This window comes from Nilaparvata lugens, chromosome 3, assembly GCF_014356525.2.
Source record: "Nilaparvata lugens isolate BPH chromosome 3, ASM1435652v1, whole genome shotgun sequence".
In the NCBI taxonomy this organism is placed as follows: domain Eukaryota; kingdom Metazoa; phylum Arthropoda; class Insecta; order Hemiptera; family Delphacidae; genus Nilaparvata; species Nilaparvata lugens.
In genome coordinates, this window is record NC_052506.1 from 72,990,310 (window position 1) to 73,008,142 (window position 17,833).

Sequence of the window (17,833 nt, forward strand, 5' to 3'; positions counted from 1 at the left end):
CCAGGAAACCGTTGTTGCAGAAGTTGGCGAGAGCGACGGACGGTATGAGCCGTGGCACCATCCTGTTGAAACCAAAAGGCTTCCAAATTATTTTCCTCACCATACTCCTCAATTCTGGGAAAGAAAAAGTTCTCCAACATCTGACAATAGCGCACAGCGTTCACAGTAACGGTTGCACCTTCCGATTCAAAAAAGTAGGGGCCAATTATGCCTATGGAGGACACAGCACACCACACAGTCACTTTTGGAGAATGAAGAGGTTTTTGGTGAAGAGTTCGTGGGTTTTCAGCTGCCCAGTAACGAAAATTTTGTTTATTTACTGTGCCTGAGAGGTGAAAATGTGCCTCATCACTAGACCACAGAATAGTGCCGTGTTGTAAAGAAGCCAGTATTGCATTGCAAGCATCTGTACGTTTAACAAAATCTGCTGGCATCAATTCTTGAACAACCATCAACTTATACGGGTGTAAATTGAGGTCTGAGTGTAAAATTCGCCTCACCGTTCTGGCCGACATTCCAAGAGCAGCAGCATGTTTCCGCACAGAGTGCGATGGAGATTGTTCAATAGACGCTCTCACCGCCATTATGTTCTCTGGTGTCCTCACACTCTTTGGTTGTCCGACTGGTTTTCTAGGCAGTGCAGATCCGGTCGCCCGTACACTTGTAATCCATTTCCTTATGGTTTTAGCATCGGGAACACTATCATGACGATTCAAACCAAACCGTCTAAGAAATGCACGCTGGGTCGCCACCACACTATCCTTATTTTTAAAGAACGTTTCGACTACAAAACCACGATGCTCGCCAGTCCACGGCATGGTGTCTACTAATAATGGCGTCTTTTCCCCCACCACATGGAACCTCTCCCACTCCGCTAACTCACGCGCGTACTCTTCAGTGACTGATTGAAACTAGGGAGTCCACTCTGCCCCACCCTGTACAAATATTTTATACTGCAATGTCTTTGAACAGATTTTTATTTATTATGCGATGCTTGAGATTTGATGACATAAATGATCGTGATTTGCGGAAGGCACAGGATAAGTTGGCTCCAGTTAGAGATATTTTCACAAAGTTCATAGTTAATTGCCAAAATGCTTATTCCATATCTGAATATTGTACTATTGATGAGCAGCTTGCAGCTTTCAGGGGAAAATGTCACTTTAAACAATACATTCCTAGCAATCCAGCTAAATATGGTTTAAAAATACAAACTCTTTGTGATGCAAAAACGTGGTACACACTCAATATGGAGCTTTATGCTGGTAAGCAGCCTGATGGACCCTACAAGTTTTCCAATTATGCAAGAGATGTTGTTCTGAGATTGATTGAGCCTATTATTGGAACTGGAAGAAATTTAACCACTGACAATTAGTTCAGTTCTATACAATTGACTGAAGATCTTCTGCAGAGAAAATTGAGTTTTGTGGGTACACTACGGAAGAACAAACCACAAATACCAAAAGAGCTCACCAATGTAAGTCAAAGACCTGAGAAGATAATATGACACTTTCATCTTATATTCCCAAAAAGAACAAGAATGTAATTCTCTTATCGAGCATGCACCCAGAGTCAAGCAGCATTGATTTGACTGGAGATCATTTGAAGCCTGAAATAATAACATTTTATAACTCGAAAAAAGGAGGAGTTGACACTGTTGATAAACTGTATACAACTTACAGTGTTGCTCGGAAGTGCAAACGATGGCCCTTAGTTGTGTTTTCCAGAATGATTGACATTGCTGGGATAAATTCACTCATTATATACACAGCTAACAATAATGGACATGATCTTCTGAGTAGGATGAAATTTCTTCGAAATCTGTTTCTTTCTCCAATGGATCCACACATCAAACAAAGAGCACTCAACAAGAATCTACCTACAGAAATAAGAAGAAGAGCAGCAAAGGCAGCCAGGATTGAACCAGCACAACCATCCACTTCTGCTACTCCTGGTACTTTTGGAAGATGTATTGTGTGCCCCAGGAAATTGGACAAAAAAACAAGATTTTCATGCATCGTTTGCCAACATTTCATGTGCTTGAACCACATGAAAAATATTTGTGAAAAATGTTTGGAGAACAGACAAAGCCCTGAAGTTTCCTCAAATGATGATGAATAGTATGGACAGGAAATAAGGTAAATGTGAAATATCAATAATAGCCAAATGCTCATTGAAATTAAAATAAAACAATAAATACCTCAAATTTGAATTGAACAAAATCATTATTATTAATTTTTTTACTGTCAATAAAATATGAATATTTTTTATCTTTAAATCTGCTTTCTTCTTTCCCACAAGATCTCATTTACAAAAACATATATAATAATATCCATATTAATTGAAATGAAAATTTCTCATTAACCCCATTAACAAGAATACTTTATAAATTTCATAACAAATGATTCTGATGTGTATACAAGCAATCAACTTGAATACAATTACAAAAATGGGGTAGGGTGTCAGTAGCACCCCATGTATGCACTAATGTGATTGTTTATATATTTTTTTACACTTTATTTAGTTCCTTACCCTTATTACTATTAATTTTAAGTTTAAATAATATATTTGGTTATTTTGATATGGACGTATGTGCATGAAGGTTAATTAGTATTCACTATTTTTGAAATTTTTAAAATAAAAATTTAAATAGTATTCACTAATAATTTGTGTCTGTTACCATTTTTCAAATGATTGAATTGTCAAATATAGTATTAAATTTTGTTGTAATTTGTGACGAAGGCAATTTAGCAAAATGCTAAAAAGTTTGGCGGCTTTCTTGTTTTTTGAGGTGTTAGCCTTTGATTTCGATTTATCATCATTGAGTTTCTTATTATGGTAGACCTAACGAAGATATAGAGACATCTTCCACGGCTGTTACCCGAAAATGCCCCCTGAGTACCTTTTTCATGACATTTGACCTGGACTATGCTGTCTCATGCACAGAAGTAGCTCCAGGTTATTCTTGTCCAAAATGGTGCAAAGTTGCTCCTCACTATTGTAACCTGCCTCCCAAAACAAATACTGCAGAAAATATGTTCCATTTGCTGTATAAAAAAACTTGAATTTGCTAGTACTGTATTATTTCAATATATTTGTAACATTGAAATACTTCAACTCATTATCACAGAAAATAGTAAGGTATGCTACTGATACTAAGAATGATGCAACCTTCAATTTTAGTGTTGAGGAGCTTCAGGTTTTCATTGGAATACTCTTTTTCTCTGGGTATCATAAAGTGCCACAAGCCACTCACTACTGGTCTCAACAAGAAGATCTTGGTGTACCATTGATTCAAAAAGCCATGAGAAGGAACACTCAAATAATTTTAGTTCACTAAAATGAAATCTCACTTGCATTTCAGAGACAATATTGAATGATGATACTAAAATTGATGAAGGCTTCAAAATTAAACCTTTATTGAATATGATGAATGAATCTTTTGCTCAGTTTGGAGATCTTGATGACAAACTTTCTTTTGATAAAATGATGGTGAAATATTTCGGCAAGCATTCTATAAAACAGTTTATTCAAGGCAGGCCAATAAGGTTTGGTTACAAACTTTGGAGTGTGTGTAGTGAATCTGGCTATTGTTTCAGATTAGATTTGTATTGTGGACAAGACAGTGGAACAAAAAGTAATATTCCATTGAGGCTCAGTGTGGTGGAGAATCTACTACTGGTAGTTGATGATCCTCTGGGTTATAAAATATACTTTGACAATTTTTCACCTCCTTTAACCTCATTTCAGAACTGAGTAATGCTGGCTTTCGGGGTACTGGAACAATCAGAGAGAACAGACTGAAAAATTGTCCAATAAAGCCACAAAAAGAGATGCAGAAGTCTGAAAGAGGAACAGATGATTATTCATTCCAAAAAAGCAATGACATTTTCATTGTAAGATGGAATGACAATAGTATTGTTACTTTAGCTACCAATCATGACTCACATGAACCAGTCAGAAATAAGAACCGCTATGTGAGGAAAATGTGCACAAGTCCCTCAACCAAATGTTATAAAATAATATAACAAGTCAATTGGGGGTGTTGACCACCAAGTCTGGCTGGTTGCTGAGCGCAGAATAAAAATAAGGGGGAAGAATTGTATTGGCCTATAATAACGCATATTCTTGACATGATGGTTGTCAATAGCTGGTGATCAGTAAAATCATCAGCCAAAAGAAAGGAGAAACACCAATGCCTCTCCTTCAAGAGAGTTCAAAGACTTCAAGAGAGACATCACACTTGCTTTTCTTAAGCAGTCAAGTTTTTTGGGAGATGTTGGATGACCCAGAATCCAGGTAGTAAAGCCTTTGGAAATAATAAGGTTTGATTTGAAAGAACAAACCATGAAAAAACGACCAAATCAAAGGACTTACTGTGGAAATGTAATGTGACATGTGTAGAATGTTTTTGCCCCTTACTGCAGAAGAGTATAACTATCTCAACTTCACATAAATGATTATTTCCACTTTCAGTTTTTTTCGTACTTGTTCTATTCTGATTGAAGAAGGACCTGGGGCTGCAGTAATTGATCAAAACCCGACTGAAAGTGACAGGTCCAGCAGCAGCCTGTTTGGACTCTCACCCGGAGCTGTTTGAGAATACTGCCCGATTTGGAGATTTCGAGAGTGTTGCAGCAGCAGTTTGGCCAAATACAAGACTCTCAACACCACATGCTGGAACTCATGGTGATTACCCAGCAGCCTGGAGAACCGGCTCGAGTTTTTACAGACTGGTGCCAGGCACTAGGACAGAAGGTGCTGCCAACAGCCACCAGTCATGAGCAGATGGAGTGGTCCCACACCCAAATGAAGCAGAATGTGCTTACATAATTTGTTCGGGGTCTCCGTGGCCAGGCAGCTACCATGTTGAAGCTCTACCCACTATCAAATCTGTAAGATGCTGTCAAGATTACAGAACGGATGGAAAACATCAATGGAGCCAGTAATCTCCTGTCAAAAATTTTTCAAGTCAGCCATGAAGATCAAGGGCAAGAGAGGAGCGCCCAAGCAAAAACAAACAAATGCATTTTTTTCATAAGCAGGTTAGCACTGAAATCACTCAAGTCATATCAGAGCATATTAAATCTCACTCGACTCAAGCAAAAACAAACATCTACTATTATTGTTATGGTAACAAAAATGACCAACCCAAGCAGAAGCAAACATATCTCACAGTCAAGATCAGGCAGAAACAAACATGTCAGAGTAGCCAATCAGCAATCCAGCTCAGGTCATGTGACCAGCTCTGCCGCTCAAAAATATTGAGGTTATGTTATAGTGTTGTGTTCATTCTGATGGTCTGACTGTGCTCTGTTTGTTTCGATATTTTTAATAGTGTTTATTAGTTTTGAATTAGCCTACTATTTGAAACAAATGTCAAATACCGGTACTGGTGATTGCCTTATAGGCATAAGTGTTCTCGGAAGAAGCCAAAACGTGAGACTGCCAGAGAGCTGTTGAAAAAGGAACGTCACAGTGCTCCAAGTGGATCTAATAAATTTGTAGGCTGTCAACACAATAATAAGAGGTTCTCGTGCAACAAAATTCGGCCATTTGATGCTACTCATATTCGTGAACTTTTGTTTTCATCCAAAAACAAGACATCTCAGGATAATAAAATAGCTGGGTGGGTTCATATTGCAGATATCAAGCAACGCCGGCGAAGTTCTCATTGTAGTGAAGGTAAGGTAACCAAGCCTCATTCATTTCATGTTAAATACACAGTACCAACAAATACTGGAAAAACAGTTTTTATTTGTAAAAAATTTTTCATGCATTTGACATGTTTGAAAAATAACATACTCAATAATATTTGCAAACTTGTTAAATCTGGAAAAGATGTAAAAGAAAGAAGAGGTGGTGATCGAATAGGTCAAAAATCCAAAAGCAAGAAAGACAAAGTGAGAGAGTTTATTGGTAACCTGAGAGGAAGTGAATCACATTATAATAGGAAAAAGTCTGCTAGAATCTATCTACATAGTGAGTTAACTCAAAGTAAACTAAGGAGTATCTACAACAGTTCAGTTTCCTTGGAATATCATGCTACAAGATCAATGTTTCAAAGAATCTTTTCAGAATTTAATATTGGCTTCAAGTCACCAGCATCCGATACATGCAGCTATTGCACTCAACTTGATTTTCAAATAAAAAGTGTTGTCAACAAGGAAGAAAAAAATAATCTAATGCTTGAGAAGAGGATCCACAAGATGAGAGCTGCAGCCTTCTTCAAGCTTCTACGCCAAGAAGATGATGATAAAACAACTACCTTCTGCTTTGATCTACAACAGGTTCATCCTCTTCCTAAGACGCCCATTCAACAAGCATATTATGCTCACCAATTGAGTTTTTATACTTTCTGTTGTGTAGATAAGATGGCAACAAAGCCCTACTTCTACTGTTGGACCGAAGAACAAGCAGGGAGAGGGTCTCTCGAGGTTTCATCAGCTTTGCTGGACTTCATGAAAAGAAATGTTTTGGATAATGGAGTGAAAGAACATGTGCGACTATTCTGTGATGGGTGTGGGGGGCAAAATAAAAACAACATTGTCCTCCATGTCCTGATGAACTTTTTGTCAAAAACCACACCAATCAAGAAAATTACATTATATTTCCCAGTGCGTGGTCATACGTTTCTACCTGCTGACCGCGTTTTTGGTAGAGTTGAGAGTGAACTTAAGAAGAAGGCAACAGTCTACTCCAAAGAAGAATACTTGGATTGCTACAGATTGTTTGGCGAAGTACAAATTTTAGGCCAAGACTGGAAAATAAAGAACACCAAGGTTACTATCAACAGCTGTCTACAAAAACTTGGATGGAATAAGTCAATTGAAAAGGATTGAGATCAGAAAGGTTAAAATCAACAACAAGGTCTCTATTCATGTTAAAAAATTCCAGTTTCTTTGATTTGATGAGGAATCTGCCCCTGTGACTCTTCTCAAAAAAGGAATTTCTTCAAAGAAAGCAAGTGACTTCGAACTGGAAGATGTGCCATTACAGCATGGAATTAATGATCTGAAGAAGAAAGATGTAGATTCTCTCCTGAAAGAACTATTTGGGGAAGCATGGAGGCAAAGTGATGGATTCCCTTCCAGAGAGTGGTATGCAGATATCATCGATTCACAATTGAATGAAGAAAATGAAGACTTGAACAACAACCACTGTGACTGTCTAGAGGATGATGAAGGACTACATATTTGAACTATGTGAGTAATATCTCCATGTCTAACTTAATTGTATTTCATATTATGATAATCCATTACAAATAGTATTGAATGTAAGATCTATTCGAAAATTTAAATTCTCTTTTTCAATAATAATAGCCTATAACAAACTCTGAATAAAAGAATGAAACGAATCATTCAAAAACAAATAAGTCAATTTCTTACTCAACCAAAACCAAATATGTCAATTTCTTACTCAAGCAAAAACAAACATCAAGTACAGGTTCAACCAAAACCAAACATCTCAATTATTTGGAACTGAATAAATCCCTATAAAATTGAAATTGATTTGAATTATTGGATAGATTTCTCATTTTACATAACAATAATCATAAATAATATCATACTTCATGAATAAGATCAATATTTAACCCCAAACAAGTTTTTGGCCTCTACTGAGAATTTGCATTTGACTGATATGTTTGCTTTTGCTTGAGTGCTCCTCAATTTGAAAGAGTGGTAGGTTAAGTAGGAGTAGCACAGAAGCCTGCTAGGAGATTCATCTATTATGCATGTGGGAAGCCAGGATATCTCGCCCATGAATGCCAGAGTTCAGCCAATGACCAATCCTGACAAGACACAACACACAAGACAAGACACAAGGCAGATAGGGGGCCGACAACCATTCAGCAGACCGATGTGCTGGATGATTCTGCTTTCTATGTGGGGATCGGAATCATCTAGCCTTCAACTGCTGCAACGGAGGCTATCATCATCAGATCAAGCAGCCTCTGGCAACTGATCAGAACCAAACCGGCAGCAGCAGGAGTTGGCCCCAAATGGGAGAGGCTTGACCGGGGGCCCAACGTCAAGCCAGTAAGAGGGAGCCCCAAGAAATTTGGGTACCAAGTGTGAATAAGGGAGGCAGGAACCCAAGAATTCAACTACATTTCGGAAAGGGCATCACGAGGTCCATGCTTGTAGATTCTGGGGCTGACATCTCCATCCTCTGGAAGCCAATACCACAAGTACCTTTGCAGCCAGCATGGGTGGTGGCAAAAGGAGTTACAGAGCTCTACTTGGGGTACAAAGTGCTCAAACCCTGAAAGTTGAGATTGCAGATGTAAAAGTGAGACATACCTTTGTTATTGCAACCATTGACACCTGTAGGGATTGACTTTTGGGCTGGGACCTTTTTCAGAAAGTGGCACTTGTCTGAATGGCTGAACTCAAACTATCACCTTGGAGGGACGGTCATTCCAACTCTGACATTAGCAACCCAAGACAAACAACCAATCTCCACCATCAGGACTGAGCCAGGGATCGAGCAGAAGCCTAACAAAGCCCATGATGTTGTAGGAGTGGCAGTGGAGAATAAGGTTGTTCCAGTCTATTATGAGCTGGTGCTGAAGGCTTTGGTTGAGAGTAGTAAAGGATCAGCTATTGTTATGGAACCAACTAGCTAACCACCATCTGGACTGAAGGTTGCTCACAGCCTAAAGATCATCAATAAAGGAGTAATACCGGTGAAAGTGATGAACCTCACAGCTACTCCAGTGATACTGGACAGGCTTCAGCTTCTGGGAAGAGCTTATTTAGTGGCTAATGAGGAAGTCATGGAGCATAAAGTGGTGCAAGTGGGCATGGTGAAAATCCCTATTACTCCAGCAGAGCAGAAAAGGGAGATAACTGCTCATTTAAGCCATCATCCCCAAAGGATGCTTTGCGGATCTAGGAAGTGCTGATGAGGTACCTGACGTTGTTTGAAGAACCCGGGAAGGAGGGGTGCAACATTGAGGTAGAGCAGATTCTGGAACCATTGCATAGCGTCCTTACAGGGTGCCATTCCATTTGCACCTGGTAGTGGAGGAACATCTTACTAAAATGCTGAACAAGGGGATCATCACTCCTTCCACCAGCCCTTCGTCTGCAACAGTCGTCCTAGTCAGGAAGAAGACCATTGATGGACTCTAAAGTGGCGATTTTGCACTGACTTCTGGGTGCTAAATGAGATAACCAAAGCTGATGCTTACCTTTGATTCATGAGACTTTGAAAATCTTGGGAGGAGCCACTACTTCTCTACAATTGACCTCCATAGTTCCTACCATCAAATCCCTATTGCCAAGGAAGATTGGGATAAAACAGAGTTCACGACAGTCAGTGGACACTTCCAGTATGAGAGAATGACCTTTGGACTGACAGGTGCACCGGCCTCCTTCCAGCAGATGATGGATCAGCTACTAGCTCGCATCAAGGGTACTGAGTGTCTGGTCTACTTGGATGATGTAGTCATCTTCACTGAGAACATTGAAGAGCATGCTGTTCGTCTGAATCATGTCTTCCAAATAATCCAACAAGCTAATCTCAAGGTGAACTTGAAGAAGTGCCACTTTCCTTCAGGAAGAGGTCAGATACCGGGGCCATATTGTGGGAGGTGATGGAGTCAAGCCTGACCCTGAGAAGATTGAGGCAGTGAGATAGTACTCAAAACCCAAGAATGTGAGAGAAGGATTTTTGGGATTGGTGGGATATTACAGGAGGTTTGTCCCCAAATTTGCTTACCTAGCTAAGCCACTCACCAGTTTATTAAAAAAAGATCAAATATTCCAGTGGAGAGAAGAACAAGAGGAAGCCTTCCACCAGCTGAAAGACATCATGTGCTCAAACCTAGTTCTGATATATCCTGATTTCAGTCAACTCTTTCTGTTAGCGACCGATGTATCAGGCACTGCTGATCCTGAATCCTGAGTCTGATTGGCTACCACCCCACCAATAGTAGGTTACAATACTAATATGTTTTCATGGTTGAATCTGGAAAAAATATTTTAATCAAGACCTTAATGTAGGCCTAATAAAATTAAAATCTACACAATTTAAACTGTCCAGTAATCAACCACTTTAGTTGTGAGCAAACTTTTATTTTGTAAAATATAATATCCTATGTTTAGCCTGAATGTGTTATCCAGTGAGGCTTTAAAAATGCTTTAGTGCTTAGAAATAAAGTAGCAGGATAAATCATTTCAAAAATAATTTGATTTCATCATATAGACCACCATACTTTAACAACATTTCTCATAAATCCACTAATAATGATAGTTGTATTGTTTCAGAGTACAAAATGTCAAGAGGGTGGAACTGGAAATCGGAAAAGGGGTAATTTTCTGCGGAGTCTATGAAGAATGCTGTGATTGCAGTGCTACATGGAGAGGATGGGGTGGAATCATCAATACGAGAAGCAGCACAGAAGTATGGTTGGAAGTTTCAAACCTTACAGAGGTATGTGACTAAGCAAAGGTCTACTCCCAATGAAGATATTTCCATGGCACCAAAATACAAGAGCTGGCTGATTTGTAGTAAAGAAAAAGAAAGCTCTTTAGCTGAATATCAAAAATGTGCTATGGAAAATCGACAAAAAACTTTAGAGTTAGCTTTTAAAATGGCAAAAATTAACAACAAAGGACTTCCAGAGAGCTGACAGAAGAATAAGAAAGCAGGTGTTGATTGGATGCAAGGATTCCTAAAGTGCAATCCACAGGTGTGGATTCGTCAACCAGAGGCATACAGTTGGTCAAATTTTACTAAAGGCGACAATATATTTGACATCTGTGTCTGAGATCTAAATTATTGATTCGATTTTTAGTTTTCACGATGTAACTTAATTTTTCTTGTTTTGTCAAACTGTTAAAGGCGACAATATATTTGATATCTTCTCTCTAGTTCGTTGTCTCTTTTTGTAATTTCAGGATTCCCGTTCTCTAGCAATAAGTATGTTTATAAGGCATTCCTTTTATCAAGTTATATTGTGTGTGCTTCTAAATTCCAAATTCCAAATTAACTTTCTAAATTCATAGCACAGCACAGACACCATAGAGAAGTGATAAATAGAGATATTTATTTCTATGGAAGACAAAAAAGAAATTAGAGAAGCCCATGTTTTAGATGGAAGAATACAATCATGTCCTCCTTTGAATGTCAGAACTAGACAGAGCAACATTATTATGCATCTACCTGGTCCAAAACCTAGAGCACGAGCTTTTGGGAACAATCTGGATGGAGATGAATATGGAAACTACTTGTTACCGAAGAGATGTTGAACCTGATAGTGGATTTCACTAATATAAAAATATCAAGATTGAGGAGTAAGTATAAAAGAAAATCTCTTTCATTTCTAAACAATATCGATATGATTGAATTAAAATCATTTATTGGGCTGCTCATGTACACTACAGTGTTCAAAAGTAATAATGAGAGCATTGAGAGTATTTTTTCTACAGATGGTACAGGACGGAATGTTTTTCACTGCACTATGACCAAAAAGAGATTTTTATTTCTCCTTGAGGCTCTTTGTTTTGATGATTCAGAAGATCGAGAGGAAAGTTGAGAGAGGATAAGGCAGCAGCTATCTCCCAGCTCTTTGACAGCTTTGTAAGAAAATTGTCAGAGCTGCTACAGTTTTGGAGAATATGTATGTGTGGTTGAAATGCTGTTTGGTTTTCGTGGAAGGTGTGGTTTCCATATATTTTCCCAATAAACCCAACAAATATAGACTGGAGGTGATGTGTCTCACAGATTCAAATACAAATTCTTTTTTTAAGGATATATATTATTTATAGTGCAAATGGAAGTGATGGTGCTGGATCATCCCAAGAAGAAAAACAACTCCTCATTCCAACTCAAGCAGTGATAAAACTCACAAAACCAATTGAAGGACAGTGAAATATCACAGCCGATAATTGGTTTTCTACTCTTGATTTGGTTGTTACTGGACAGAGATCTAACTCATGTAGGGACATTGAAGTGAAGCAGAACAAGCCACAAATACCCATTGAATTCAAGCTTAAAAGAACGAGGGAGGAAGGATCATCTATATATGGCTTCAAAGAGGACATGACCTTGGTTTTCTTTGTTCCAAAGAAGTACAAATCTGTCATACTAATATCATCAATGCATCATCTTGAGAGTGAAGATCCAGTATCTAGAAAGCCTGAGATAATCTGTGACTACAAACTCACCAAGAGAGGAGTTGATAGTCTTGACCAAAAGTACATACAGCTGCAATAGAAGAACCAGGAGGTGGCCAATGTCAATTTTTTTCAAATTATTGACATCAGTGGAGTGAATGCTTATATTCTATATCAGTTATTTCAGCAAAATCCAAAAATGTCAAGACTTTGCTATCTAAAATCAATTGCCGAAACTTTTGTTCGCCCTCAAATTCAAAGAACACTTGTTACCATCAAAGACATGAATCGTGAGGTCTCCATGACAATGAGAAGGATCTTAGGTATAGAAGATGTTTGATGTGATCGATGTGATGTACAACAGATGGCCATATTTGATCCCAAATAACATATCATTTCTGCCCACCAAAGCTTAAGAGGAAGACAAAGTACCCCTGTCAGAAATGTGCCAAGCCTATTTGTCTGGAATGTGCCATGAAAATCTGTGTTGAGTGTTTTGCTGGAGATGATTGAAAAATTGACAAATAAGTAAGTTTCCATAAATGAATAATAATTCTTCAATTATTTGATTGTTTTTAGAATTAGAGTACAAATTACTTTCTTCAGTATTTGCATCAGTATGACAAGTAATTTTTTGAAATAAATTTTTTTCAGGAATAGCTAATTTTTTTACAAATTATATTTTTATGGATTTACATAATGCAGTAAATATTGTAGATTTTAACTAGATTGAAAAAATGAAGAATTTTCAAAATATGAGTTGCTGTTTTTCCTTTTTTTTGGACTAGGATACTTTCTTCTCTTCTTTCCAATTTACATTTTTAAAAGGCAGGGGAATGTTATATTTGCATATTCTGGTTGTGGACAATGCAGAGTTATTTTTTTGGAACATTTATCTTGATAATGTAACAGTTTTCAGGTGAAAAATCAACAGTTTGGCAAGAAAATAATTATAAACAATTAAAATTTACAGAAATTTCAGTGTTTTACTAAAAAAAATTTTACTCTACAGAATTCATACTTGGTTTAGAATTTGATTAGATAGGTAATTTATAATGTAATTTAATCAATTTGTGAAATAAAGTCTTGGTTTTTTAAGTTGTCTTATTTTTTCACATTTTTTAAAATGCGGTCTGACAGACCTCTGATACCAGTTGAGGTTTAAAAAGTTCTAGCATCTAAGGGTAGCAAGCAAGTGAGTAAATGTAGAAGTGGAGAACTTGGTACATTAGTTACCACCTGCTGTATTGCAAGTGCATCAGAAAACAGTTTGCTACCAGCAATGGTGTTCCCAAAAAAATTACAAGGAATATAATTATGATTAATGGTGCTCCTGCAGGTATTCTAGGTCTTGTAACCAGTAATGGATGGATGACAGGTGAAGCCTTTATTTCTGTAATGAGACATTTTATTAAACACAGTGGCTCTACTATGGAAAATTCGACGATTCTCATTTGTGACAACCATGAGAGTCACCTGACTATTGAAACAATCGACCTAGCAAAGGAGAATGGAGGCATTATTGTTACACTGCCCCCACACTGCAGTAACAAACTGCAACCTGTAGACGTCAGTTTTTATCAGCCTTTTAAAGCATATTACAATACTGCTGCAGACTCTTGGCTTCTTCATCATCGAGGCACTCCACTCATGATTTATCAAGTTGCTCAATGTGTTTGCATTGCTCATGAGAGAGCAATGACACCAGCCAACATAAAGGCTGGCTTCTGTAGGAGTGGAATTTTTCCTTATAACAACAACCAATTCGAATTGATGATGACTTTTTAGTGATCTATGCAACAGACCGGGCATAAGACAATGAGTTACTTGGTGCTGTCAAAGAACAAGGTGAAAATGAAGCTGGGCCATCATCTCCCAACTTTACTTCTTCTCCTCATAACGAACTTTCTATCCAAATCTCACAACCCCTCTCCCACAAATGTGATCAACCTGATGTATCATCTCCTGCTAGTGGACCTTCCAATTCCATGTAGCAAATCATTAGTCCTAATGATTCTAAGGGCTTTCCTAAGGCTCCAGCAAGGAAAAGTGGGAGGAGACCTCGAGCCAAGCTATCAAGCAGCATTATCACTGACACGTTAGCCATGTCAAACCTAGTCAAGAAAAGCCTGTGCTTTTACTGCTAGATAACCACGATTCACATGTCAACATTCCAGCTATTGATCTTGCTGAGAGTGCAGGAGTTTTTCTACATACATTTCATCCATACATGAGCCATAAAATGAAGCTCTTGGATAGAGGAGTATATGGCCCATTCAAGATATATTACAACCAAGCTGTCAATAATTGGATGCTTACTCCAGGTAACTGTGGTAAACCAGTGACCATTCATGATGTAGCAGAGTTGGCTGGTGAAGCTTTTATAAAAGCAATGACCCCACAAAATATCATCAAAGGATTTGAATCTTCAGGTCTTGCTTGTGAATGAAAACATATTCACAGAAGATAATTTTCTCTCAAGTGCAGTAACAGACAGGCCTATGCCACAGCATGAACTTGGGTGTGACAATGAAGCTAGTACTTCCACAACTCGAATTCAAGATGAGCCTTCTATGTCTTTATACAGGTAGTGCCTGTAATAATTCAAGTGAGCTCACAAGGCAGCTAGCCTTAGATCCTCGAGTTACTAGTCACAAAAGCCATCTTCCTTCTGTTGTAGTAACACCAGATGCTGTTATATCTCACCCTAAATCTAAGCCAAGGATATCAAAGAAAGGGTAATGGGAGAGCTAAGGGGAAATCTAGAGTCCTGGCAGATACACCTGAAAAGCTAGCTTGAGGAGGAAAAAACTAAAAAATCATCAAAGAGACCTGCCCCCAACCACAAGTCTAATATTATCAAAAAACTCGGTCACATAAAAAACACTTGTTTCAGAAGCCTAATAATAGGGGTATTCACAATGTTGGAGTTAGCTGGCTAAGTCGAGCTATTCGCTAACTCCTGCTATTTGCTAAGTCTTTGTTAACTCAATGCTATAGTAGTACATTACGAGACGAGATAGCAGATAGCACAGGTTTGAGTCCCCTAACTCTGTTAAAACGGCGGCCATATTTGTTTTGGTCATGTTTGGTAGGTTTGGAGGTTATAAACTCTGGGTTATACAAATTATCCACTTGGACTGCTATTGCATTTAGCTTATAGCAGTTTGTTTTAGATGGGGCATTCACAATCCAGAGTTTGTCAGAGTATGTGTTTGTCAAGCTCCACTTAATCTAATATAATTTATAAGGGGGGGGGGAAATAAACATTTTGTTAATAACTTTGATGTAAACACAGCTTAAGTATCAAACTAAGTTCTTTTTCACAACTGCATATGATTTTTTGGTAGAAATTCATGTATAATAATAATTACAGCACTGAATCTTTCTTATTTTAAACTTGAATTGCCACGCGATGATATTTTTATGACTAGGTCAATTATTTTCAAATCATGGGGTGAATAGAAACACAGAATTTTATGTTTCTATTCATCCCATATTTTATCAAGTACAATAATTAGTGTACTGGTAATTGTTATAAAAACATTTTCTACAGCAGTATTTATATCATTCGATCAATATATATATATATATATATATATATATATATATATATATTATATATATATATATATATATATATATATATACTATATCATTTTATTATATGTTATAATATACTATTATGGGAATTAATGGCCAAATAAATTCCAAGTGGAACGCCATATCTACTTACCGAGTAGACCTATAAAAATAAATGGCATAGCATTTCACTTCTAGAGGGGGTGACATATTGATATTTTATTAAGATACCAAACTTTTTTCATAATTGGTGGTGTGATTTTCCGGGAGAATTATTTGCACTTACAGTGATAGAATTTCGACTTCTTGGGTTCACAATGGCAGTTTGCTTGTAACAAGTTTGATCTGGAGGGGATGTATGGTAGCCTCTGCTCCCCACCTATTAGAACCATTTTATTTTAAATAGGTGCTGTTTGAAAAAAACTTGTTTGAATAAGCCCAACGTTTGGTTTGGAATAAATAAGGAATACATTTAAAGGTGATGGTTTCTTGAGATTTTTAAAGTATGGAGTTCCTCAAGGCTCCATATTGAGTCCATTGCTATTGCTGTGCTACATCACAGGTATGCCTGGCTTGGTCCATGATCAAGCTTCAGTTTGTCTTTATGCGGATGATTCAAATATAATTTTCTCTGGAAAATCAGTTGAGGATGTGGAGCTCTCATCCACTATAAGCCTATCCGCGATTATCCCATGGTTGTTCCATTTTCAATAAGACAGAGTAGGAACCAGTGTGTCCAAATGTAGCTATGAATGGGGAAATTTTAGAAACTAAAAATAGTAAGAAATTCTTGGGCCTGTTATTGGATAGAAATCTCTCGTGGGATAGTCATGTATGCTCATGTATGCTGTATAGTCATGTATATATCATGTATGTAGTCATGAAAAAGATATCTCCTGGTCTTTATGCTCTGAGACAAATGTCCAACATGTATATTATCCAAACACTAAAGTCAGTATACTATGCTGTGATATATGCACATTTAGCGTATGGCCTGTGCATATATGGCAGTACGAGTAGAAGAAATTTGGATAAAATTCTTGAACAATAGAAGCGGGCAATAGTGTTTAACCTCAGAAGAAGCGACACAGTAAGATTACTGTTCTCTCAACTTGGGATTTTAACAATTTATGGTCAATATGTATTCGATGTGATCATGTTTTTCAGGAAGCAGTCCAATGTATTACAGTTAAAAAATCAGACTCACAACTATAATACCCGTTTTGGCATAATTATCGAGAGACATAGATTGGATGTTTTTGAAAAAAAAAAACAATTTTCAAAGGAAGAAATTTTTTTCATCAATTTACCAGGCAATTTAAAGTTAATTGAAGATATGAAAATATTTGGTAAGAATCTGAAGGAATATTTTGTAAGCTTATCTCTGTATTCTTTGCAGGAGTTTGACAACAGCAATCATTGATTTATTTTGAATTTCATTTGTGTACCAACTATAGTAAGTTAAGACTTATATGTAAATAATGTTTAACCTGAGAAGAAGTGACACAGTAAGATTACTGTTCTCTCAACTTGGGATTTCAACAATTTAATATTCAAACTGACGCTATTCATATGTATTTGTACATGTCTGATGAATAAAGATTTTTCTATTCTATTCTATCCATTCCAATAAAATTGCCAGAGTATTTAAAAAAGCAGGCTACAAGGTGGCTTTCAAAACTAAAAATAAGCTAATGGTTACTCTCACCCCCAAAATCACCAACAACACCGACAAACACAACCTCCCTGAGTTATACAAACTAAAATGTAACGATTGTGAAAAATTCTACATTCGCAGAAGTGGACAATCATTTAAACAAAGATTTAAAGAGCATATCAACGCACTGAAAACCAAAACAGAATCATCTTATGCACGCATTTAAACGAAACCGGGGACTCCTACACAAACATAGATACCAACCTCACAATACTGAAAGTAGAAAGAAATGGATATGAATTAAATACAGCAGAACAGTTCGAAATTTATAAAGCCACCATCCTAGATAGTAACAAAATACTAAATGAACAGCTGAATTTCAAATCGACAAACTTTTTGATTACATAATAAACACCACGAATCTTCCTAACGATCAAAACATTCCCGGTTGGCACTGTTGAAAATGATC